Below are 27,420 nucleotides of genomic sequence, written 5' to 3'. Positions count from 1 at the left end.
TTACTTCAATACAATACTGATTTAAATGCGAAATGACCCCATCATGATATAGATATATGTATACACAACAAACAAGGAAATGTTTAGAAATAGGAAAACAATTTGCTTACTATCTCATTTTTTTCTGCCAGGGATATTCAGGAAGAAATTAGAGGTATCCAATTCACTTATTATTATTACCTACAGTGCTTTTTGGGAACCAAATGTTGGGTTAAAATAGGACTTGTAATTGGTCTCTAATGACTACATAGCTCTAAAAAGTTGTTCTTCCTATTTTTCATCTTCAGTTTGTTGTTAAAGGTCTAGAAGGTTTATGCTTTAGCAGGATAGTGTCACTAATCAAGCCACAGAAACAAATTTATAAGAACCACACTCATTCTCAGTCATCCAGAAATCTTTTCTCCACTTCCAACTTCCAATAGTTTATTGGTTCTTTAGGTCCTTTAAAAGGTCAACTTTGAAGTTAGATTAGGTAAGACTGATGCGGGACACTGATTACGTGCTTTGACTTGGCGGGCCTGGGCTGGGGGACCTGATCAGCCCCTGGGGAGGGTGGTGGGCACGGGCGACAGCGCCCTCCACAGCCCCCCGGGCCTGGGAAAGTGAGGCCGGAGGCAGGCCCCATTTCCTCACCCAAAATACCACCGTTAGGGGAGGCTTGCCGGAGGGAACCGCCTTTTCCCCACCCCCTTATCTCGCCTGGACACTCCCCGTTGCCAGAGCAACTCCCCCACCGCCAGTGCGCATGCACAGTCACCGGAACTACTCCCGCCCCTTGTCTACTAACCTCCGCACCCTCTCAGAACCAATCCTAGCCTTTATCCCCTCAGCATTGGCTTGTAACAACCCCCGCCCTCTATGCCAGCCTATATAACCTGTGCTCACCCCTAATAAACTCTCTTAGCTTCTTCACCCTCAAAGAACCGTGTCCTGCCTGTTCCTTCTCGCCGCCCTCCACACCTTGCACGCCCCCCCGCCGGGGACCTGGCCAAGTCCCCCGCCTTGCCCTCGCCTCCGGGAAAGAGCCCCCGCCGCCGGTACCCTCAGAGCAAGCCTGGGAGCCTAGGATTTAGCTACCGGCCGCCACCCCCCCCCCCCCAGACAAATCAACTGCGACCGCAACTGGCGCCCAACGTGGGGCAACTGCAATTAGGCCCGACCTCTCCACGCAGCGATCCAGTACACCACCCGCTCGCCCGGACGCCTCTCCAGCTCCCCTTCTCCTCGCCTGCAAGGTAAGGGCCGCCTCTCCTTCGCCGCTTCCGGAGCCGCCTCTCCCTCGCCGCTCCGCGTTAGGAGCCGCTTCTCCCTCGCCGCTCCGCGTTAGGGGCCGCCTCTCCCTCGCCGCTCCGCGTTAGGGGCCGCCTCTCCCTCGCCGCTCCGGAGCCGCTCCTCCCTTCCCCAATTATCCCGGCTGCCTCTCCTTCTTTTCTTCTATAACCCCCATTCTTCCTAACGCTCTCCCTCTTCCCCTCCATTACTTTGCTGTCCTCCTTTCTGTCTTTCTCTCTTTGTTTGGCGCCCTGTACCTCTTTGCAACTGCCCCCCCAGACTGCTTCAAAATGGCGAACTTCCTCCTTCTTCTTCTACTGAGGGGAGGAAGTGCTCTAGTGATGACGTCAGCCCTAAGCCAGACCGGAAACCGCATGCGCTTTACCCCGCCCTTTCAAAGGGCGGAGCTAGTCTGCCATCTTACGCCTTAGGCCCTGCCCTTTCATAGGGCGGAGTTAGTCTGCCATCTTACACCTTAGGCCCCGCCCTTTCACAGGGCGGAGTTAGTCCGCCATCTTACGCCTTAGGCCCCGCCCTTTCACAGGGCGGAGCTAGTCCGCCATCTTATGCCTTAGACCCCGCCCTTTCACAGGGCGGAGCTAGTCCGCCATCTTATGCCTCAGGCCCCACCCTTTCACAGGGTGGAGCTAGTCCGCCATCTTGTGTCTTAGCCACTCCCACCACGCCGCCATCTTGCGACGCTTGGGGCCTCCCACTTCCGCCTCCCCCTTTGACAAGCTCCCCCTTGGAGCCGCTACCGGCAGTTGCCGCTACTCCTCCCACCCTGCCGACTAACAACCCCTGGCTGCCTTCTACACCTCAAGGCAACCCTTAGAACAGCGCTGCCCCTACCCCCACTCCCGTGCCAGGCCCTCTACTTTGAGTGCACCCTGCTAAAAGCCGGCTTAGGAAAATTTGCCCCGCAGTGCGGCTCTGAATCAGCCTAGCTTCAGATCTAGTCACCCTGGCTGTTCATGTATTTGGAGCGCCGCCGGAAAAAATTGTTTAGCCCCTGAACGCAGGCCAAACCCGCCTGCTTATACGTGACATGCAAATCCTCTTAAAAGGATTTCAGGGGGAATTCAGCTGCCACTATCCTAGCCATCGACTGTTACAGGGGCTCGCCAAGCTTCCCTTCCGCAGCCCCTTCCATCCTTTCCCCTCCTCTGCACCCATCCCGGGTGCCACTACTGTCTTCACTGACGCCTCCAAAACCCGTTTAGCCTTCCTCTCTTATTCTCAGGACCACCCGGAACCCCGCCTATTCAGTTATGTTAACCTTCATTCAGTCCAAGTGGGGGAAATTCTGGCAGTGTCATACGCGCTAAACGCCCACTGCAGCCACCCAGTAAACATTTTCACTGACAGCCTTTACACGTATCAGGTCTGCCGAGTCCTCGCATTTTCCACCTTTTTCCCCGGGAACTCGGCCATCGATAAAGCACTTTCTGACCTCAGAAGCATCTTAGAGCATAGACAGGATCCTTGGTTCGTTAGCCACATTCGTAGTCACTCAGGCCTTCCGGGGCCCTTGGCTAATGGCAACAGTATAGTAGACCAAGCGGTCTCAGCTCAAAATATCCAAGCTATGCTAACCCACACGGCAGCCCCTCTGGGGGATGCTGTTAACCAGGCCAAGTTATTGCATTCCAGGTTTCACTTTTCGGCTACGTCGTTACATCATTTATGTGGCCTCCCCCTAGACACCTGTAAACATCTTGTCCGCAATTGTGCAACTTGTGCGCCCTTTGCGCCGCTTGGCCCCCTGCAACCTCAGGGAGTCAACCCACGAGGCCTAAAACCCAATTCTAGATGGCAAATGGGTGTAACTCACGTTCTGTCCTTTGGACGCCTCAAATATGTGCATGTAATAATTGACACCTTCTCGGCCATGTGTTATGCAGTCCCCCTTGCCGGGGAAACGGCCAAACACTGTATCAAGGCCCTAAGACAAGGAATTCTCTTCATGGGAGTTCCCTGGGACCTAAAAACAGACAATGGGCCTGCCTATCGCAGTGCCTCCTTTGCGGCCTTCCTTCAGTTATATAACATCACCCATCATTTCGGCATCCCCTATAATCCTCAGGGGCAAGCCATTGTGGAAGCAGTCCATCGCCGCTTAAAAACACAAATTGAAAAAGAAAGGGCAATGCTCCCCCAGGCAACTCCAGGGGACCTTATCATAGCAGCCCTTATTCACCTTAATCTACTCACATTCAATAAGGATGGGCTTTCGCCCCTACATAAACATTGGGGGCCCTCGTATAGGCCCACCCAGGCCCCGATGGTTTACTGGAAGGACCCAGAGAATAATGCCTGGAAGGGTCCCTCCCCACTCCTCGCCCAGGGGCGTGGGTTTGCTTGTGTTTTCCCAGATGATGCAGCGCAACCAATCTGAATCCCAGGAAGGGCAATCCGGCCCGCCACCAGCAACCACGCGTCTAACGAGACGAGAACGCCGTCGTCTCCGCAACCTGGTCTACCAGATGACAACAGTACACCTGAGCCTGAACCCCAGCCCGAGTGAGACCCCAGAGAATATAGAGATCAGAGAAATTATACGCCTCTATAGGCAGGCAAAAGCCAGCCCCCTACACCTCCACAACCCTCACCCTAGTATTGCTTCCCTTCTTACGATCATGTTGGCTCTCGCCTCTTCTGCCCAGGCCATCTCTCAGCCCCACTCCCCCCACCAACCTTGGAAATGGACCTTGGCACGATGGGAAGATTCCACAGTTATACAAACCCAAGTTACAGCAGGGCGACCTTCTTTTCTTGTCAACGCAACTGATTTATTTCCCACTCCTTTAGTACGCCCCACTGGTTGGAATCAAGCCCAATATTACATGTGCCCATCCTCAAACTCTGGAAAACCTTACTGTAATACTCCCAACCAATATTACTGTGCATATTGGGGATGTGAAACATTAGCCACTTATTGGAAGCCTTACGCCACTGATCTTTACCTAACTCTAAAATGGGCTCCCCTGAACTGCAAGCCTCCTGAAGAACCCATTACCTGGGGTATCTATGGAGGTTATCACCACACTGCACCTACAGGTGACTGCTCACATTTAAATCTCACTGTGCAGCTCCCTGCTGATCCCTCTTGGCTCCTCGGTCGAACTTGGGGCTTTCGGATTTACATAAAAGGGACCGACCCGGGTTCCCTTATATTAATAAAAAAGGAGGCTGTATTAAAAAACCCCTCTGCCATTGGTCCTAATAAAGTCATTAACCCTCTTAGTCCACAGCCCTCCAGCCGCACCTCAAGTACAAGCAGCGCATCCGGAAACCGCACCTCAGCTACAAACAGCGCATCGCCAACACCACCACCCCAACCTTTCCTACCCCCCTCTCGTTACTCCTCTCCCCTCCTCGACCTTATCCAAGCGGCCTTCACCTCAGTGAATTCCTCCAACCCCAATCTTACCTCCTCTTGTTGGCTTTGCCTCTCCACTTCCTCCCCCCTGTATGAGCCAGTTGCCTCCAACCTCTCTTTTTCAGAAAACACAGAGGACAGCCCCTTGGAATGCAATTGGAATACCTCTGCCGTTCCCCTAACCTTTCATTCAGTCTCCTTTACAGGAAAGTGCATCCGTCCTCGCTCAAGCAACTCTCCCAGCCTCACAGCTTGTGCCAACTACTCATCTCCCAGCAGCTCTGCCAAATTTCTTATTCCTCACAACTCCTCCCAATGGCTCTGCTCCTCTACAGGACTTACCCCCTGCCTTAACGTGCAGACCCTCAATACAACTAATGAAACTTGCCTCCTAATTGTCCTCATCCCTAGGGTCTTATACCACAGCGAGGAAGACTTCTTCCTCCGCCTGGAAAGAACTGCAGATCCCGCCCTTATGCAAAAGCGAGAGCCCATCACCGCCCTCACAATTGCCTCCCTCCTAGGTCTTGCAGGCGCTGGCACCGGAATCGCTGCATTAGCCAGTCAAAGCTCCGCCCTAACTCACCTCCGGGCGGCGGTTGACGAGGACATTCGTCACCTACAGAACGCTATTTCCCATCTTAAAAATTCTGTCAATTCCCTCTCTGAGGTAGTGCTCCAAAACCGCCGAGGTCTCGACCTTCTCCTCCTCAAAGAAGGAGGCCTCTGCGCCGCCCTAAAAAAAGAGTGTTGTGTTTATGCCAATTCCACAGGTCTCGCCGAAGACAACCTAAAAAAGGTCCGAGAGGGACTGGAGCAATGTAGAAGAGACCGTGAAGCCACCAGCTATTGGTCCCACATCTTTACTCCCCTCCTTCCTTACCTTCTCCCTCTCCTCGGCCCCCTACTAATGATTATTCTAGCTCTCACTTTAGGACCCTGCATTATCCGCAGAATTGTCCAGCTTGTAAGGAAACAAACGGATGCTATTTTTTCCTCGTTCGTGCAAGTCCAGTACCAGCGACTCGCCACCTCTGACGCTCCCTACTCCAAGATGACAACCAACCCTCCGCGACCTCACCGCCACCGGTCAACCCGCCGACCGCGAGGCCCTTCTCGATCGCCTGGACATCACACCAACCTCGAGCTCCAGCTTATCTGAACCTCCAACTTTAAACCTCCCATCCTCGTCCATCCCGCAAGCAGCAAGGCCCCTGTCGAGCGCCCGGGCACCACACCAACGCTGAGCTCCAGCCTTGCTGAGCTACCGTCAACCCTTTTTCCCCTCCTCAACCTTCCCCTTCCCTCATCCCTTAGCGGACCTCTCCGGTAACCTTCTTCCTTTAATTTGAAAAGAAGGGGGAAATGCGGGACACTGATTACGTGCTTTGACTTGGCGGGCCTGGGCTGGGGGACCTGATCAGCCCCTGGGGAGGGTGGTGGGCACGGGCGACAGCGCCCTCCACAGCCCCCCGGGCCTGGGAAAGTGAGGCCGGAGGCAGGCCCCATTTCCTCACCCAAAATACCACCGTTAGGGGAGGCTTGCCGGAGGGAACCGCCTTTTCCCCACCCCCTTATCTCGCCTGGACACTCCCCGTTGCCAGAGCAACTCCCCCACCGCCAGTGCGCATGCACAGTCACCGGAACTACTCCCGCCCCTTGTCTACTAACCTCCGCACCCTCTCAGAACCAATCCTAGCCTTTATCCCCTCAGCATTGGCTTGTAACAACCCCCGCCCTCTATGCCAGCCTATATAACCTGTGCTCACCCCTAATAAACTCTCTTAGCTTCTTCACCCTCAAAGAACCGTGTCCTGCCTGTTCCTTCTCGCCGCCCTCCACACCTTGCACGCCCCCCCGCCGGGGACCTGGCCAAGTCCCCCGCCTCGTCCTCGCCTCCGGGAAAGAGCCCCCGCCGCCGGTACCCTCAGAGCAAGCCTGGGAGCCTAGGATTTAGCTACCGGCCGCCACCCCCCCCCCCCCAGACGAATCAACTGCGACCGCAGACTGAAATCAGTCACACTGGAATTTTTCTGGTAGATTCGGTGGGAGCAAACACAGGTGCAGTTTGGCAGTGGGTGACGTCTTTAGTACACATCACTTGTGGCTACAGTGTACAGTGGAATCGGCATTTGGGAGTGGTGAAGCGAATAAGGTAACAAATCCTTCATCACTGAAACTGAGGGGACGGAGATCTCTGTGCTGAAGGAATAAGACATTCAACTTTTTGAAGCAGGGGCAATATGTTTTATGAATCTCTGCACTCATGGTTTGCCTGGAGAAGCTGCTCAACAAATATTTAGGTTAAAAGAATAACTTTCTGCATAGCAGAGTATTGCATCCCAGAATACTTTCTAGTGGCCATGGGCTGGCCAGGCCCTCCTGGCTCTGCGTTGGGCAGCAGCAAACTCTCCTCTCCGTGTGGGGATATCCACTCGCAGGAGCAAGGGGAGAGGACAGGTCAGCAACAGTGGCCTCTGCATAATAGCTCTTGTGTTGACAGGAAAGAAGGAAATTTGCCCAAAATACCTGCTGCAAGATGCATGGCAGGTAAGAAACTGTTGTTAGCAGAATGAGACATTAAACAAGAAAAATCACACCTTAGCATTTCGTGACATTTGCAAATAAGGACAGACAGGCTGAGTCAAATGCCCACTTTAGTTTCCTCTCTGCAGGGTCACCGCAGGCACCAGCGCCTTCTCTTCACGGCTGGCACACAACACGCCTGGGCAGACGCAGCTAGTCTGCAGCTTTGGAAAATACAAGATGCAACTTTTAAAATAATAATAATAGTAAAAAGTAACCTGGAAAATTCTTGTTAAGGAGGCGAAGAATAAATTTTATTTTTGCTCTTAAGACAGAAATATGGAAAACATATCCAAACAAGATGCCACATCATAAAAAGAGAACATTTGTCTCCAGGGAAAAGAGAAGGAAAATCAGTTTCTAGCAAAATCTATTCAGATAAACTCAAACACTGAATATTAAAAGAAAAAAAAAGGCTAAGATGGTTTGAGGAAGCCAGATGATCTATGATACGTAAGATTTTAGTATGTTTGGGAAAATAGCGTACTATTGATAGTCAGGCATTTGTGTTTTTATTTTTTAAGAAATAAAAGTTGTTTCTTTTTTTTTTTTAAATGGTGATGTAAGACAAGAAGAAAATAGACTTTTGCTGTCGTTAGCCCTTAATGAAGTAATTTTCAAAACCCCTCTTCCCTAAATTTTTCCACTGGTCCCATTATGGTGCTTCAAACCCTGTCACTTTTTAGAAGCCTCAATTACAATGTCAATGTCATGCTGAGGGGTTAAGGGATAAGCTTAAAGTAATTCATCTGGTTACTTTTGTAGGCAAATAGCTAGGCTCTAAAGGAAAGTGACATTGCATGGGTGTGCAGGGGGCAAAGAGGAGGGGATATCTCGAAAAGAGGGAGATGTATTAGGGGACTAAAGGGTTTGGGGAGGCACTGGGAATATCAAGAGCCTGGGAGACTGTTGAAGGAGAAAGGGGACACTGAAAGGGAAAGGCAGGGCCACTGATAATACAAGCATTTTGTTTGCTTCCCAGATTTGCTTAGGGAAAAGTCCCATCAGGAGGTAAATTTTAAATTTTTCAAAAGCTATTCCTTGCTCTGAAACTGGGCTGTGTGAGGTATTGTTTGGAATCTTGGCGTTAATCTCAATTGTCACGGATACTATAATATAGATGCTATGTGTTATGACTCAAGTTTATGAAGCCAGGCTTGTCTCCCCTGTGAACTCGTGTCCTGAATTTTGAAATGTTTAAAGGATTGAGTAGCAAAAAAGCCTGGAATGAATAAATGAATGCATTGATTAATTAATTTCTTTTGAACACAAAAACAATAAATAGAATTTCAAAACTATTTTGGAATACAGTCTGTAGACAGGTTGAAATTGGTTAGCAGAAATTATTTTAGCTTCAAATGTTTTATGTTTTATTTCAGAAATGAAAGTGAGAAGCTTCAGAGACAACAGCTGTCACTTCTGAACATAAAGTGAGAAAGAAACTAGAAAACTATGTTAAGTTCACAAATTTCTCCCGTCATCTGTAATAGCTGTCATTAATCTTTTCCTAATGTTTGAATAGATGTTACAGATGCAATACGTGGCTAAATTTTAGGGGAAATACCCAATGTGATCTATAAACAAACAAACAAACTAATAGATCTGCATGATAACTAGAAGAAAATAATTACATTTCTTGAGACTTAAAGAATTAGTATCATGAAGCTATATTTGCTTTGCTAAATTCATCTAATGTATTTCTGATGCATGATGATATTTTCATAGGCATCCATTCACTTTGACATGTTTCAAAATATTTATGATGGATTTTCAACCTGTTTGAATGTGTAGAAATTATGATATTAGTATATTTCAAATTTCATTTGGTCTGAAGGAAAAGAAAAAAAAACCTTATTTTTACTTAAACTATTTCCATTTAAAATTTATATTAATATGCCAAACTTAACATAATATTCTAGCACACTGCATAATTTAAATAAATGTTGGTTCAGTGAATCACATTAGATCACATGACACATAAAATATTATTTTCAGAGACTAACAGCACCATGGGTTGAAAGCATGGTTTTTGTGACTTTTAAAAAAAATGCAGTGCCTTGACAGGCCTCAGTTTTGAAAAAGGTGTCATTTTGAAACTCAATGTAAAAGTTATTTGGAATCATTTTCCAAATAAACCAATGACAGAGGCAATACCAACAAGAAGTATCATTTTTATAAGGTAATAATATTATAATACTTCAATCTGTGTTCAAGAAATCTTCCTCTAAATGGAATATATGTGTATACATACGTACACACACATACACACGTACATACACATTATAATGTCTGTTAAATAAGGAATAAGGTTTGACTAAGCCCAGAGTTGGAAAGACATCATATATAATGTATGATATACAGTATATAATTTCTATTAGATAATGTAGAATGATAATAATAAAAAAGAAAACATTTGAGAAAAAATAATTTTAAATAAGTTCCCTCACATAGTTACCATCTAAGTGCTTACTCAGGTAAAAATTTTGATGATGGTCTCAAAACCTGCATTTCACTGGGAATAGACATTTTTCTGTCTTCCCCAAGATTGCATTTGATCTAAGCATGTATATCTCTTAGTACTGAAGAAGGAAACATAGGAAAGATTAGATCAGTGACTATTATCCAAAAATATGAAAAATTCAAGATTTTGTTTAAGAATTCCTACCTCTTGAGAAGTTTATAAAACACTGAAGTCAGACCTATTAATCAAATGAAATTACTGTGGTGTAAAACTCTGGTCGAAAATCCCCTGCTTGGAGGTGAGATGGAATCAGCCATGATGCAGTAAAAAAATCTGTTTTACAGATAATAGCATTTAGGATCTGATAAGAAGCAATGAATATAGTCCAAGGACTGAAACCTCTCCCATCAGATTCTCCTTCTCCTCCTCTTCTTCTTTTGCCATTAAAATAAGAAATGACTAATAGAGACTCTAGCAGAGTCCATCATACAAAAGTAACAACTTGTGTTTACAGAGACATATGTTTACCTTGAAATCATTTACAAACGTTTACTGATATGCAGCTGCAAGATCACCTTGTTCATTAAGGTGGAACCACCTCTGGTGAAACATAATGGCTATATAATAGCAACTCAACCTGTCTTGTGTTCAGGGCTATAACTGGAAGGGCAAACTGCAGACACTCAATTTTGTCCTGAAAAAGAGAGTTAAAACCAAATTTCTCTTTGCTCTAACTGTATTTTGTATTGTTTCTGGAGGTCTTTAAAGACTTGTGTCTGTTCAGGAATTCAAATGTTTGCATAGTTGGTAGCAAAGCCTATTTACCTTTTATAGCAGTTTATGATTATTTACCTATGTTCCTGCATTGGCATTTGGGGGAGCTGGCTACATGGGCATACAACCTGTGCAGTTGCTGAGAAGGGCCCCGTGCTTGGCATTATGTTTTGCTTTCAGCATCTAGAAATTCTTCATAATTTTTGAACGAGGGATGCCGTATTTTCATTTTCCACTGGGCCCATGAATTGTGTAGCCATTTTTGGCACTTGGTATGAAGTACAGCAAGACTTCAAGGGTCTGGACAATCCCAAAGCCACCAGCACAAAGTCTCTGGGACCTGGGTATATGTGCCCATTTTGAAAAGGGAATAGGGATGAAATACGGAATCGGGCTTCTTCAAAACCATGTGCCTTGAACTCCCTCACTGAAGGCAAAGTAGAGCGATCAGATGTGAACTTTTCTGTGATACCAGGAGCTAAGGACCTTTAGACTCTGAAGTAAATGATACTAAATTTCTGTCTTAATGTCAGCTGGGGGTAGGGAATGACCTTACAGGTAGATGAAGGGAGAGAAGCCAGGTGCCAGATGTTGCCACTATATCCTAAACACATTCCAGCACAACCTGTCCAGACAGAAAGACCCCCACTCCACATACACTGAGGGGGATGAAGCTAGAATGACCCTGGAAGTGATACCAATAATATGACTTTAACATTTGGAAAACCTTATAGACTCTTTCACATACATGATCCTATTTGAAGTTTACTATAACTGTGTTAGATCAGAGAAGCCAAGTGAATTAAGTTGGGGTAACCTTCAAACAGGGGTCTTAAATCCATGCCCCATGCCCTTTTCACCTATCTGCTCAGAATGTTATAAATCTTTGAGCTTCTAATTAGAAGGTCTGGGCCATACTGCTTCCTGCCCAAGTAATGGGGGTTTAATGAAGTAGATGAAGTAATCTTTCGGCTAACAGTGAGGATCCTATCTCTAAAGGTTCCCAGGACAGGGCAACCTAGTAAGTGGTCAGAGGGAAAGAGGATACCAAAAATGCTGCAGGAAAAGAAGGACTGAAGGGGGACACATGGGAAGGAAACCACGCAATATTAGCCTTAGAAGAAAGAATGTTCATTCTGTCAACCTCCATTTATCCCCCATCCAATCTGATAAAAAAAAAAAAAAAACCCTCCCTACAGCAGCTGCAAAGATGAATTTTATTCTGCAAATGTTTACAAATAAGTAATTTATCTCAAAATACCATGTTCTATTCCCTGTTGAAAAGCTCTAATTTCTTGAAAGTTCTTAAGTTAAATCTTAATTCCCTATGAATTTGAATAAAATATGATCTCTGCTCTCAACTGTACAAAGGAATACAGACATAAACATGTACTGCCGATACACATGCAATAAAAGTTACAGTAAAGAAGTCTACAGTCTGTTCAGAAAAGAACAGTTGGCAGAAAACACATTTCTGGGATTGTTGTACAGAGTTTCACAGGGGACTTACTCATTGGCATGGACTATGAAAAATGAAAAATTGTTCAGGCAGAGAAAGGGAACAACACAGAAATTTGCTATTCCCTAATCCACATGACATTTAAAAAAATGTTTTAAAACAGCATCAAATCTCTTCTCAGTCTTCTCTTCTTTAAACTATGCAACCAACTCAAATAATTCCTTAACTACACTGTGCATCATGTATATATGACAAAAATATGAATATCTATCCTTGTACCCTATGTACAATTATTCTCTAGTTCGTTGGTGTCCCTATTAATGTGGATTTTTCATTAGATATGGTCTTCTCGCTGTGATTGGGCATGTTCTTGCACATTAAGCTTGTGTTAGAGTCTGTGGCAGCAGCCTCGCTATTTTATTGGTTTACGCTGAACCTGTAATTAGACAAACACTGCTAGGACAGGTGTCTCATGCCAGCAGATTTTTGGAAATCAGGGTGAAGACTTTCATGATCCCTTCTAAACTGATATTCTTAGTTCTAACCTAACTAAAGAAGGCTGATCTTGTTGCCTACTAGACAAGCTTTTCTCCCCAGCTTGTTTCACTTAAAAATTTGAGAACTCTGCCTTCGATACTTTTGAATTGGATAAAAATGAAAAAAACTAAAACTAAAACAAAAACAAAATGCCACTATAAAGCCAAGAACAGAGCTGCATGGCATTCTTCCAGAAGCTTCTCCTCAGTTTTAAACAGAGCTTAATCAATAATTAATCTGCTTCTTAAAATCACCCCATTTTGTTTTTAACACAGCACAGAAGCTCCCATGGTATCCTTGTGTTTTGACATTAATACAACATAAGAACTACTACCTAAGAGCCTCCCAGCAATTTCATTTAAAATGTGAAGGGGATGAGCTTGTCATTATGTAGTGCAGTTGAGTCCAGTCAGATTACAGGGACTGATGTATGATTTTAAAAATTCCATCCAGGATTTTTGAGTACTTAGAGTTTTGCTGGAATGGTTTCTTATCTCCAGATTGTAATTTTCTCAAATAACTTACATTTTCTCTCCTTATTTTGAAAAACCAGAACATTTGTTTGAGCTCCCATTTTCTGAGCATGCCATCTCTCTTTCTGTCTTCCATTTCATAATTGTTCAGATTATGACCCGACATAGGCATTGTCTTTAGTATTCAGTTATGTGCTTTTTCTTGACTTGATAACTGGACATCTTAGATTATTTTATCACTTATTTGGGGTTTCAAATACATTTCTAGTATAAAAATCATCTGAGATTCTGTCTACTAGTTTCTCAAGTTCTGTAGTTGCAGAAACTGATGCATATTTAGAATTTTCTTTGTCAAGCCTCCAAACTCTCAAGAGTCATATCCAGGGGAAGTTCAAGATTTTATGGAGACTGAAGCTTATAGAGTTAGGGAGGGTATCCTTTTTAAGAGAAATGGCACACAACATTTTATTTTTTCAAAATTTATAGAACTGTGAACACTGTCCATGAAAGAGAGGCGTATAGAAGCTTGAACTTTGTTAGCTTCATGGTAAACCCACTTTGTCACGACTCTTGCAGAGTCTCTAGCAAAAGAACTGTAGCTGAATTTTGGCTAAACATTTCCAAAGTGACTTCAAAAAGTCTAGCATATATTATGCAACTTCTGTTCAATACAGCAGCTTGAGCTGATTATAAAGCTAAATCAACCCATAGACATATTAGAAAAAATAGAAAAAAAGTATTTCAGAACACATAGTACATCTTAAAACTGACAAAAGAAAATTGTCTTGTGGCTAAGATGAAGAGGGAAGTCAAGTCAAGAGAGCATTTTTCAGGAGTCACAAAGTCTTCCACTTAAAAGATAGGGAGAATAGAAACAAAATGCCAAACAATCCTGGGAAGCAGCATAGAAGGTTGCCTTACTCAGGGCTCAGGATGGAAAAGGAGATATCCCAAAGAAACTGATTCTCCAAGGGTTCACACCACTCTTGGGAATAGACTCTGAATAAAGACTAACTGTATGTTTCAGTCATTCCAAGACACAACATTAAACAAAACTTCTCTTGTTCCAGTGAGATATGTGACACAGCAGAAGCAATCACGATCAACTCTATGGGGATACTTCCACAAGCCCAGAAAAGTTAACTGCCCTTGAGATGATACAGAATCAAAACTCAAATCAACTAAGGGTGGGGGTGGGGTGGGGGGGTGGGGAGAGGGGCAAGGGGAACACAACAACAGGGAATGTGTATATGACACAAATGAGAACATTCAAAGCTCTCAACCTGGAGACAACAGAATAATCTAAATGAAAAATCAATTGTCCAAATGGTTAAAAGGATGGTTAGAAACCAAAAGGCAAGAGCTGTATAATATAGATTAAAAAAATAAAAAACAAAACAGAACAAAAAACAGGTAATGGAAAATATATCCTACAAATAATAATAACAAAAGATGGTATAGGGGTAGAAAAATAAACTCAATAGATGGGTTGAACAGTAGACTGTTATGATCATGGGAAGAATAAATGTGCCTAAAGATAGATCTGAGTACTTCTGCAGTACAAACAGAAAATTTAAAAGGAAAGTTTTGAAAAAGAATGTCAAAAGCATTGGCATATAATGCAAGTTTCATCCTGTTGTCTTACAGAAATTCCAGAAGGCAAGAAGATGAAACGTTGGAGAAGCAATATTTAAAGGCACAATGACAGTAATAAGAGCAGATATCCTCATATTTTTTCTGATTTTAATGGGAAAGTTTCCAAATCTTTACCATTAAATATGTTGTCTGCTACATGATTTTGATAAATAACCTTAAGAAATTTCATTCCTATTGCTAATTTCCTGAGTGTCTTTTTTATTTTTAATAATGATGGAACAAAGTATTTATTTGAAGATTTTTCTGTCTCTTTTGAGATAATCATAAATATTCTTTATTCTCTTATGAAATGCATGGAAAGGTTGTCTTGCACTCCCAATAACTAACTTTTTATATATTGTTGCAATCAACTTACTAATGCAATTTAATGTATTTAAGATTTCAACCTTATGTTTATGTGTGAGACTGAACTGTAATTTTCTTTTTTTGGACTACCTGTGTCTGGTTTTGGCAGTTTAGTTACATGAACCTCAGAAAATGAGTTGGATAACTCTCTATTTCTATTATCTGGAAAATTTTGTGAAGGTCAGAGATTTGTTAAACTTGCCTGTAATAACATCTAGATCCAATGTCATTGGAGAGTGTACAAATGAAGGAAATTTTACTACCTGTTCAATTTTTTTAATGATTATTGATCTATGCAGGGTTTCTATTTTTTCCTGAGATAATTTCGTCCTATGTTTATTTATTTTTAGAACATTTCCACCACATATACATTGTATAATTTATTGATGTTAAATCATTTACTATGTATATGATATAAAACAATCAGTACTTTAGCTTAGTTCATATCTTCTTTTCAAGTTCTAATATTATTTCTCTCTATGTATCACTATTTATCTCTTGGAGAAAGTTTGCTTGAATTTTGTTCAGTTCATTTATCTTTGGAACACAGCAGATATTTCATTTTTAACAAAATTTGACTTCAGGCAATGAAAGAATGCCATGAATTACCTCAAAATCAATTTTCAACTTGTACTAGAAAATCATCATCTGTCCATTGAGCAGTAATGCCACTTGTGAATTTCCATACATTTTTTTTCTCAAAAGATCCCCATCATGCTTCTGGTCCACTATTTTGTGAAGCCCTCTCTGACTCTGCCTTGACTAGATCTAGGAGTTCCATCCATTTTGCTTTCATTACTACCTGTTCTTGACTCCATTTATTATCTTGCTTTATCTGAACGAAGATCTCCATACTTTATCATGATATCCTTGGGAGCAAAAGCAGAGACTTTTGTTTTTGGCCCCCAAATCCCCATAGCACCTAGTATTCAGTAGGCACTAAATAAATTAGCTTGCATTTTTAACACTACTCTTGTTCACTTTTCCCACAAGAAGCAAGAGCAAAATTAGTTGCTTGAATACATTTTTACAGGTTACAAGATGTTGAACTATTCTTCTAAGAAGATAGCACATTTAGCAATTTGATATGTCAGGCCTATTTATTAATTTTGCTTTATCTTGTTCTAGAGAGAATTTCAGCAGCTATGTCATGTGTGTATATGGCTACTTCCACACGCAGTAAAGATATACCTCAAATATCATAAATTGCCCTCTAGGGCGGTAACAGTATTCCTGCTTCTACCTGTGAATACACAAACCATACCATCTTCTTTGAAATGTGAAATCAGGTTATTTCTCCAATGTTTAGACATCATACATAAGAAAAGATTCACGCCTCTTAGAATCTATCAGATTAACTCATTCACTTACTCTCTTTAAATCAAGTTCTCCTTTATATAATTTTTATAACTTTGATTTATCTCAACCATATTAGAATCTTTTTCCCTGATAAGTTTTTGACCTAGTTAACAAAAGATGCATCACTGTACAAGTGTCAACTCTAAGCATTTACTCCAAATCATGGGAATTTGCAATTTTCCTTATGGACTTGAAAAAGAAGAGTAACAAGGCCAATTGTTACTTCAATAAGAGGAGATTTTAAAAACTTAATTAAAATCACTTGTTTCAACAAGCATATATTACATGATTCTGAAAAAATAAAAGTAATCTCATCTTGTGATGGCTGGAGCAGACTTCCAGTCCATATTCCTCTTCCTGCTTTGGCTGCAGAATTGCCAAGCTGACATGGATCTCCAGACTGAATCCAAGAAGCAACACGCAAGCTGCCATCTCTTACCCAACAACTTGCACAGTGTCTGTGTCTGGGGCAGTTGTACAGGTTTTGGAGGCTACTATTCAAGATGTCCCCTATTGAGGGACTTACTCATTGGTTGATTCAAGCAAGCGAAGCAAATGCTCCTCCAAGTGCCAACAATAAGGAAGTAGTGAAGCAAGCTATTGCCTGAACTTTAAACAAAGTAAGTATGGTACTTGCTCCTACTATCTTTAACACTGGTTGCCTTCATAAGTGGGCCCAGAGAACAGGAGACTAAGAATAACAGAAAATATATACCACATAAAGAGACTGAAAACACTTGCTTTAATATGTGTGTCTGAGTTATCTCATTATTATATATCTGGACTGACAACCAGAGCTGGGTCCCTTTTTACATGCTGCTCCCCACATCCAGAAGGGTAGATGTTAAATGCTGAGTGTAAGTGTGTACCCACATTGCTAAGGGTCTGAAACAGATCATGCTGACCTTCCCACTTTTGCTAAAGCAGGGAAACCGGAAGTACTGTTCATACAGGTACACACACGTAATACATGCTCTTCAGGTCCCTCTGTATCTACAATCCTGAGTTTGCTTTTTCCTCTTAAGGACATTTCATGGAAACATCCATGGGCTATTCTTTTTTTCATATAGCTGTTAGTAAACTCAGGAACTCTTGGCAGACATGAATTTGAAACTTACCAATACTGCCCTTCAATCACCTAGAAGAACATTCCAAGTATCAGTCTAGTGCCGACCACTTCCTCTTAGAACTTATAAACAGAGAGAAATTAGAATTTGTCCATCTTCCCTCAACTCCTTTATTACCCAGAAGCCAGAGAAAATAGATATACATTCTTCTCCATATTCATATGCTAACTCCCAGGTAACAATGTTACTAGGGAAAAAGCTGGGGAGGGGAGAGATGAGAGGTAAAGGAAAACAAAGAAAGTAGACAAGTTATTGGAAAGTAGTTCCAACAAGAGTACAAATTTATGAGATTTCAGGGTGAAGATAACACAATAAATCTAGAATATTTCTTTTTTAAAAAATAAATTTGTAAAAGAGAAGATGACCAACATCAATACATTTATAATACATGCAAACTGGCTTAACTGCTATATCCCAGGATGACAGAATTAGGGAATAAAACTTGAAGTTTCCTAGAAGTACATTTGGAAAAGAGAAAGGGATTTTCAAAACTTATGAGTTTGTATTTAATAAATATATAGTGTGATAAAAACTGAAATAAATCAAAATAGACACTGGAACTATTTAGAAAAAAATGTAATAATATATAGATTGTTGTGATGGTTAGGGTCAGGTGTCAACTTGGCCAGGTAATGGTGCACAGCTGTCTGGTCAAGCAAGCACTGGCCTGTTTCTATGGGGACATTTTGTGGACTTAAATCCTCAGTAAATTGATTGCCTCTCTGACTGATTACATTTACAATAAACCAAGGAGAGTGTCATCAGCAATGAGAGACATTTCATCCAATCAGTTGAAGGCTTTAAAAGGAGAAGTGATGACTTCAGCAGTCAGAAGAGAGAATTTCCATCTCTACTTCAGCCAGCCAGCTTCTAGGGAATTCATCAAAAACCATCATCAGAATTGCAAGTTTGCATCCTGCCCTATCGAATTTGGACTCATGTATCCCTACAGTCACACAAGACACTCTTATAAAATCTCATAATATTTACAGCTATCTCCTGTTGGTTCTGTTTCTCCAGAGAACCCTGACTAGTACAGTTGTATTTAGGACCTCTAGTCATACGTATATCAAGACAAAATCTCAAAATTGAGGGTGTAAAAAAAATCCATGTTCCTTTGCTAAATAAAATGGTACCATTTTCAAAGATCAAATGGACAGGCCATTGAATGATCTGAGCCAGTGTGATATGTTTATGTTATTTGTAATTTGATAAACAACAAAAATGTACAAAAATGGGATAAATAAAAACGATAGCATCTGTGATTTTAAAAAGAGGATAGAGGGAAGGGAGGGATTGAGAACAAAAGAGGTGGAGGACAAGGAAGAGACTGGAAAGGAAGATGCATATGAAAACCAGAAGTTTGGAAACAAGGTTGGGCGAGGGCTTGCTGAGAAAGGACAGGTAGGTTGATGTATCAATAAACAAGCCTGGGTAGAAGAGTTGTTTCAACAAAGAATAAACAGATGTTGACCGGATTCCTTGTAAAGCCAAGCAGGATGAATTAATGATCTCCCTTTACTTTATGAGCATTTCTTTTGCTTGATTTTCTATAGTTTTATATCATCCACTCATACCTTAGGGGAGGGATGCTCTCTCTTTATCAAGCTTCAATTCCATGCTGGCCTGCGCCACCTGCTTAGAGGAGTTCACCTGGGCCAGGTCCTTATTCTGGCCAAGAAGGGCTCTGGTGCAAAAAGAACAACTAAGGAATATATTCTCTCTAGCTAAGAACATCATCTCCTGAAGAATCTAAATGCTCTTTGGAAGCTTTCCCTCCGGGTACAGCAGATAATTTTGTGTAACCTGAAAGTTAAGACCAGATTAAAGACAAATTGCTTGAATTACTACTATAGTTATCTATTCCTTCATTCTTTACAGGTTTCTAGAATTGTATTTAGGAACTAACCCATGGAACTATTGCAAGCAACTATTTCAGGCTAATCTGTGGAGGGTAAAAGAGGAAAACTGTGAGTGCTGGGAAAGCATTTGATTAAAGGAAACAGTCATTGTGAATATTTTCACTTCTGAATATTCCTTAGATGTTAGAAAGAAATCCAAGCAGTCTCCAGCTTTTATTGAGAAGAGAGAACTACAGGGGGAATTTTAGGCTCACTCTTCTCTCCACAGTTCACAAAGAGCTTCTGTTTGCTTTAAATCAGCAGTGAGATTCTGCTGGTGATCAATACCAGAAGCACGTGACTGACGATGACCAGTAATCACTCACAGCCCATTCCTTCTATTTCAACCACACCACAAGAATTCTCTTGAAGATGTTACCAAGTTCTCTAAGCATCAGAGAATGGTTACTACTTCTTGATTTCTCCCTCTCTTGGCTCACAGCTTTTCAAAGATAGCTGAACCCTCTCCTCATCTGAAGCAGAGTGCATAGTGAGGCTTAACATTGAACACTTACTTAGAGGCTAGAATTTGGGGGTCCCCACACAGTGGTCACATTTTTTGGAGATAAATTTTGAGATCTACATAATCATGCTTCTTAATAAAGTAACTCACTCATGCACTCGCTTTCTCTTTAAGTTACACCACTCAGTTTTATTTTTGTTGTTTTTTTTTTTTTGTCTCAAACTCCTTCCATCTCAGGGTCCCACACATGCTGAACTTCTGTCTGACAAACTCCCCACTCCCCATCTGTCCTCATATTATTCCTTCAGACAACATTCATCCTTATCACTGCCTCCAACCTAACCCAGACACATTGCCTGCTGACTCTTTGAATGCCACTTTAAAAATGAGTAAATAATTATTTGTGAAATTATGTGCTTATTATATGTCTTCCTTGCTCATTGCACAAGGTCTGCCTGTCTCTTATGGCTCCTTCTAATTCTGGCACTTCATCTGTTGTCAGAATCAAATAGGGCAATCAGTAATGTCAGGGACAGCATGATCTCATCATAGTGAGATCTCCATGGTGATCCCTAGTACTGGGATGAGAGATGATCCCCTGCACCTTAGGGCTTCAACTATTTTATTTCTTGATCACTGTCAGTGAATGCGCTGAGAATGCGTGAGTACATTCCAAGTTTTGGACCAGGGTAGGCAAACTTTTTCAGTAAAGGTCCAGATAGTGAATATTTTAGGCTTTGCAGACCATTTGATGTCTGTCACAACTACTTATTTCTGCCAATGTAGGATGAAAGTAGCCATAGATAATAAATAAATGAAAGAGCATGGCTGCGTATCAGTGAAACTATTTACAAAAATAGGTGGCAGGACGGATTGGTCTACGAGCCATAGCTTGCCAACTCCTGTTCTAAACAGTAATTTCTTCATTAAAAGATTTAAAAACCTGACAGAGGCCACAGCTAGCTATATTTGCCCTGGTCTATCCCTGTTATCTAGTATAGCAGCCCCTCACAATTTTATTACTGACAAAGAATGCAGACATTTGTTTGTGTGAGAGGAGTGCAGTGATTTTTTTTTTTATCAATTTTGATCACAATAACTTAACCATGTGTTTTAGAGAGTTGCATAACTCACTCCAAAAATAACTTAGCACCTGTTACTTTATAAGTCTTCATTAAATTTTGATTTCTTGTCATTATATTTTTCATATTAAATCCAGTGCTATTCATTGCTCTACTATCAAGATCATCCATTGCTGCTTATTTCACATGAAAGGTCGAGTTTATAGCATCGAAGAGAAATCATTTTTGATAGGTGCAAGATGAAAAAAAAAATCCATCCAAAACCATTTACTTTTTCTATACGTTATAGCTGAGTGGCTGTTGTTAAAGATGCATTATCCAGGGCAATTAATTGTTAGCAATGAATTCAGCATTCAGCCTTTAACATCTTTATACTGTCACTGAGGCCAGAGAATAAATCCATTCTTTCAAGCAGGTTATTATTAATCTCTGGCTTTCACTCACTGCAAATAGCTGCTGAATCCAGCTGACAGCATATATTCATTTAAAGACTAATAAGGGGAATTACCTATATTGGTTAAACTGTGTTCTTCATCATGTTTAAATTTTTCCAGAGCTATAGCAAGAGTTAGCTTTTGCTATAGCAAAAGTTGTTGTAAATGTTATCTAAAGTTAAGGCATTGAGAGAATTTCCTAAATCATTCTGATGATGATTTTAGTTTCATTTGGGGAAGAAAAGAACCTTGCAATAAATGCTATCTAACACTTTTTTCCAAAGAAATCAATTTTAAAACCTTTCTGTCTTTTGTGTGATCAAAGTCAGAGACATACTTTTACTCTTTGTGTTTATATTAAGATTTGACTTATACTGGAGTCAACTACATGGCTTAGAGAAATAGGAAATAAGCTTCAAAAAAGAGAACTTGAGACTATTTGATGGAAGAGTATTTCTTGGTGCTTGTCCCTCAGACTACAGTTTCACCACCCAGGGAAAATGCTTGACTTGCTCTTTCCCTTTTTAGTCAGGCTGAGAATATTGTCAAAATCTCTCCAATTATTGTGCAAGTTTAGAAGGATTTGTTTTATGGTGTGATTTTGATTCTCTTAAAAGAGAAAAGGGATAGTAAACAAATTGCACTCTACCTCAGATTTTGTAACTATTTAATAGCTACAAAGCCTGCTTAGGGATCCCACAATTTATTTCTGTTTTTTTTACTGGTAGATGCTTTAAAACGTTGCTATAGTTGATTTGCAAAAAGTGATCATTGTTTCATGATTCTAGCACATACATCCTTCCCTGAGTTCAGCCTTTCCTTTCACTTTATTATAGGGAAGTTATTGAAGATTTGATTTTTCAGGGGCAATTTTGAAATTGGCCTCACCCTTGTGAAATCTCCAAAGTGAAAGCCAACATTGAGATGTACCTACAGTTAGCCACCAGGAAGCATATTTGGCCATTTCTGAAATGCAATCAGCTAAAAATACATCCACAAAAGGTAAGATCTGAGTGAAGTTCAATTATTTCTGCATTTCTGTGTTCCTATTGGACCCCGAGACTACAAGGTGCTCCAAAAAGACTCACCTTGTTCATAATAAATATGTGTAATATTCCGGAACAGCAGAAGAGCTAGGATATAAGATTCTCCATCTGACATTGTCTTTCACTGATCTATGTCTAATAGCTTTGGTGTGGCTTTCCTAAATATTATTTTGACTTTCTGTATTTTACTGAGATTTTATCACTTGTTTACATAAACTTCTTTAATGTCAACTGGAGCTTTCTTATATTTGTTTGTTTATTTGTACAAAAGGAAAAATGCAATACTCTAGAATAAAATCATGGACTATATTAGGAAAAAAAGGCAAAAGACTATGCTTAAATAATTTTAGACCATTCAATGATTTTTCAATTAGAACCTCACTGTTATTTTTTTGAATTTCCATTTTTGGTTTGTGAGGTAAAATTGCTAAAAATTTGAGTATGTCTGCTAGTGGATTGGCCTTGGATATTGTGTGATTCTAGCTCCTCTACATGTTCCCAGGGCCATCACTGTTTATTATGTTCCAGAGCTCCTCTGTTAATCCATACTAAGCATCTCGGAGTTTCCCCAAGCACTCCATTTCATCTCATAACTCCATGAATGGGGAAGGGCTGTTTTCTGACAGTAATGTACTTCTCTCCTTCTCTCCTCCTCCTATTCACCCTTTAAAACTCATCTCCGTGTCACTTCCTATTAACAGTGATCCTGCCTGCTGTAGCCAAATTAGGGGCCTGCTCTTTGTACCCCCATTATGTCCCATGCTTATTCTTTTCATAGCACTTTACTATAATTAAGCACTTGATATTTCTTGGCTTTCTTAACACTTGACTATGACTCCTTTAAGGGGAGGACTTATTTCCAGATACACAGTAAATATATACAGAGTAAACATTTATCATATGAATGATTGATGGAATTCAACACAGTCTGTTGCAGGAAAAGAACTGTCCAGGAAAAATAATTACTTTTCTTGACTACAAAATCCTAGCAGGAAAATTTGGTCTTAGGGCAATGCCAGGTATTTCTTCCAGCAAATACATGAGACTTCAGGCTCTTCCAGAGGTGTGGGCCATCTACATGAGATTCACAGGGTCTGAGAGAACATCGTCACCTCCAAAGAACATCTGTCCCATGGCTTCCTGTTGGGGATCCGATAAGGGAACAATGTGCAGAGGTTTCTGATTATCCATGGCTACCTTACCTTGAAGTGTTATTATCTCTACACGAACAGATCAAGCTTCGGAAATTGTATTGTATGGCTTCAATTTATCATTCCCTTTCTGTAACCTCCTGTGATATTTTCTGGACCTTTGATAACTTAAGTAACTTGACACTGGAATCCACTTCTCAGATAAATGCTAAATCTTAGTGTACTTTAAATCAAATTGATTTAAAGTTTGTTGTCTTCTTTGGGGACATATTTGACCCAGAACTAAATTCGTTTCTGAGAGTTTGTTACACTCTTCACGTTTTGGAAGTTAAACTCTTTCCTGAAACCCATTTTACTCTAAATAGCTACTTATTTAGATTTTATTTAGGAAAAAACTAAAGCCCTGGCCAAAGACCCAATCTCTTCATCACTATATCCAAAGTACACTCACCTTCTTTACCAACTCTCCACCCCAGCCAATCCTAAGCAAAATAACTGGGGAAGTCCTATGCAATATGCCAGGTGTAACAAGACTGTTCAATCTATTACTGTTTGGCATGGTGTTTTAATGCTATTGGGGGCATAAAGCATAGACAGAAGAGAATAGGAGAGGTGAAATGAAAGGAGAAAGCCAGAAATGGGTGAGGAAAGGCTCAAGAAAGAAGAAAAGGCAGTGCATGTAGAAGACATAATAGGGCCCATGAGAATATGGTTTGGGAAATATATAGTGGTGTGATTTCCATTAATGATAACTATTTACTCTACCCTTGCCTCTTGCTGCAAAGTTTTATAGGCTTCCCTGGGCTTCTCCTATCTCTTGCCACATTTTTTTCCTGTCAAATCAGAGTGCTGTCTTTTCTTTTGTTGCTGCCAATAGCTCTAAGCAAACAAAAACAAAAACAAAAACAAACACAAACAAACAAACAGAAAAACAAATAAGAAACAACCTGAAGGTAAAATGGGGTTAACAGGTATATTATTATTCAAAATTCTCTTCTGCCCCTCCCTATGAGACCTCACCCTTTGAAGGATTATACATCCTGCACTGTTTCTTTTAGCTTGGCTTTGCTCTGGCCAGCATAAATGACACATGCCATTTTTGCACAGAAGCTTCAAGAGATATGACAGGATTCTATCATTACTCTTTTCCCTCTGCCAGAAGCTTGGCAGGTCCCAGAGCCATAAATTCCATCAATCAGGGACCCAGGGGGAAAAGCAAAGCTACCCCTGAGTGAAACAGAAATAGTCATTGTTACAAGCCACTCAGTTTTCTTTTTTCTTCCCCCCTTTGGTAATTGTAGCATATTTAATAAAAACTGATGGTCACACGAGGACAAGAAGATGGTGAATCCTCAGCATGAGATAGTTCCCAGTGGTATAAGATCAGAGGGAAGAACACCTCCTATCTATAGACCATCAGAAGAAAGACGGATTGTCTGATGATGGTTATCTGCTGTTCAATGCCATCTGAGCTACCTCATTCATCTATTAGAGAAGAAAGGTAAACAAGAGTCATATTGAGTACCAGACAAAGCCATAAGGAAATGTTATTGTAATGCAAGCTCACGCCTTGAAATAATAATGTAATTCATTTAAATTTTTAAGCCTAAATATTCAGAGATTAAGGGCTATATGCTAAGTGAAGCCATAAACTTTTATACTACTCTTAGAATATTTACAAATGAATTGAAAAAAGATACTTCCCATTTATTATAACTTTAAGGTACCTGGCATTATCAGTTATATCTGACTGATAAGGTTTGAAAGGGGTTAAAAGAATGACTTCATCTATTTTCTCATTTTATATTAATTTTTTATTGTTCCTTCTTTTGTTTATTTCTCTTTCTTCTGTTTTAGGTTGTTTCACAACATTAATTTGATTATTTAAGATGTGATAACTAATTTATATGCATAATACTAGAAGCGTCTAATAACAAAGGTAGGTGTTAAGAACCAAAAGAAAATAATTAAACTAAAAGGCCAAGAGCAAAAAGATTAAAAGGGAGAATTGGCTGAGCATTTCTTTGCCTATGTTAAAATACATCATTGCAAATATATTTATCAATTTTCCAGAATAATATTTACATATAAATTCATATAATGGCTTCCTCATCCTTGCTTATAGCACTCTCCATATGTTATTATCACATCAGTACCCCATACAGATAGAATGCTTTTTCTTTAGAGGAAAACAAAATAATATATAGGCATGATGTTTGCATCGGTATTATCAGGGAATTTTGCAATTAGTTACTGAGAAACAACCTAGTTTTGATTTGTCTCTTGTCCTGCTCCCACTATAATCAGACCACATTTGTCAATACAACCTGTTGGGGATCGACTCATGTACCCCACACAAGACAAGTTCACATATTAATCCATGTTCATGTGGGTTGTGAACCCATATGTAAATAGGACCTTTTGAAGAAGTTATTATTAATTAAGATGTATCCAAATTGAATTAGGGTGTGTATTATTTCATTTGATCAGAGGCTTTCTAAAGAGAGGAATTCAAATGTAGTCATTCAGAAGAAGCCAGAAAGGAGGGAGAGATTACCACATGATAGATACTTTCCATCACCAGAATGTTTCAAACTCTTAGAGAAACAATGGCTTTGCTGATATCTTAATTTTGGACTTCTAGCCTGCAAACTGTGAGCCAATGAATTCTTGTTTTTGCCCACCCATTATGTGGCATTTGTTATAGCAGTTCTGGAAAATTAAGACACAGCCCATAACAAAAGCTAAAATCTAAATGTTTATTAGAGTTACAGAGAATATTCATGGACATTAACTTATTTGATCTGTAGATAATCAATGAATTTTTCTACAAATTGATGAGGAAATTGAGGATAAATGATTGTTCATGATAGCATAGCAATCTTTAGTAAATCTAAAATTCAATCCCTTCCAACACCTCCTCTTAGAGCAGGAGGTGGTACATGCAAAGAACAAGATGGAATGTTAGATTTCTATGGCTGAGTACTATGCTAAGCAGTTTAAAGGCATCATACCAAACCTAACTGTTGGAAATGAACAAACAATCAAGAGATACATATCTAGTCAGTATTTCCTTGAGTGGGATGAAATTAAAAGCTAGGCACCTGGGAAAGAAACACTTCTGAAATGGCAGAGCAAGGACCTCTGAAAATATGCACCTACATGAAACCAATGAGAAACCTGGAAAAAATTCTCAAAATTAACTTGTTCAAATCTTTGGAAATTATCTAAATTGTTGCAACAATCCAAGAAATATTTATTAAAGAAATATGGTTGAATATCAATAAGAATAGTGTGCTTTGTGGTGTTTTAACTTGCCCAAATTCCACTCCCTTCTCCTTAGCTCAGCTGCAGCCTTAAAATTCAACAGCTTCACAACTATAGTAGATGTGAAAAACCAACAGTCTAGCTGACACCAGAGAGGGCAGAACATGTCTGGAGCTCAACAAAGTCCTGTCTCCAGAGAACTGTCAGCTTAACTGTCTGGCAGCTTGCAGAAAATCTCAATTCTCAGGGAATATCTTTATTGCACCCGAATCTGAGCTCATTCTGTATCAACAGCCTTATAACCAGGCATTTGTTGTACACAATCAGCAGCAATTATTTAACATCACAACTGCCTGAGACAGCATAAGTAGTTGGGGCTATTAAGAAGTTTGAGAAACTTAAAAGGAAAAACTGGGGAATAGCATGTCCATAGAGCCTTTGAAGTTTCCAACACATTCCTAGGAATTGAAAAGACCATGAGCATGTGGAGGGACATGCACATGCCCAGGAAAGACCTGAGAGCCCCTATCCTTTCACCTCTGGCTCATGTGAGGCTCCACACAAGTAAGCAGTGAAGGCTAAGGCAGAGCTGCAAACTGCTTGCCTGATCACTGATATGTCCAACACACACAGAGACCTTCATCA

The sequence above is a fragment of the Choloepus didactylus genome, chromosome 17 (genome assembly GCF_015220235.1).
Source record: "Choloepus didactylus isolate mChoDid1 chromosome 17, mChoDid1.pri, whole genome shotgun sequence".
In the NCBI taxonomy this organism is placed as follows: Eukaryota; Metazoa; Chordata; class Mammalia; order Pilosa; family Megalonychidae; genus Choloepus; species Choloepus didactylus.
Note: the sequence above shows the minus strand (reverse complement) of the source record.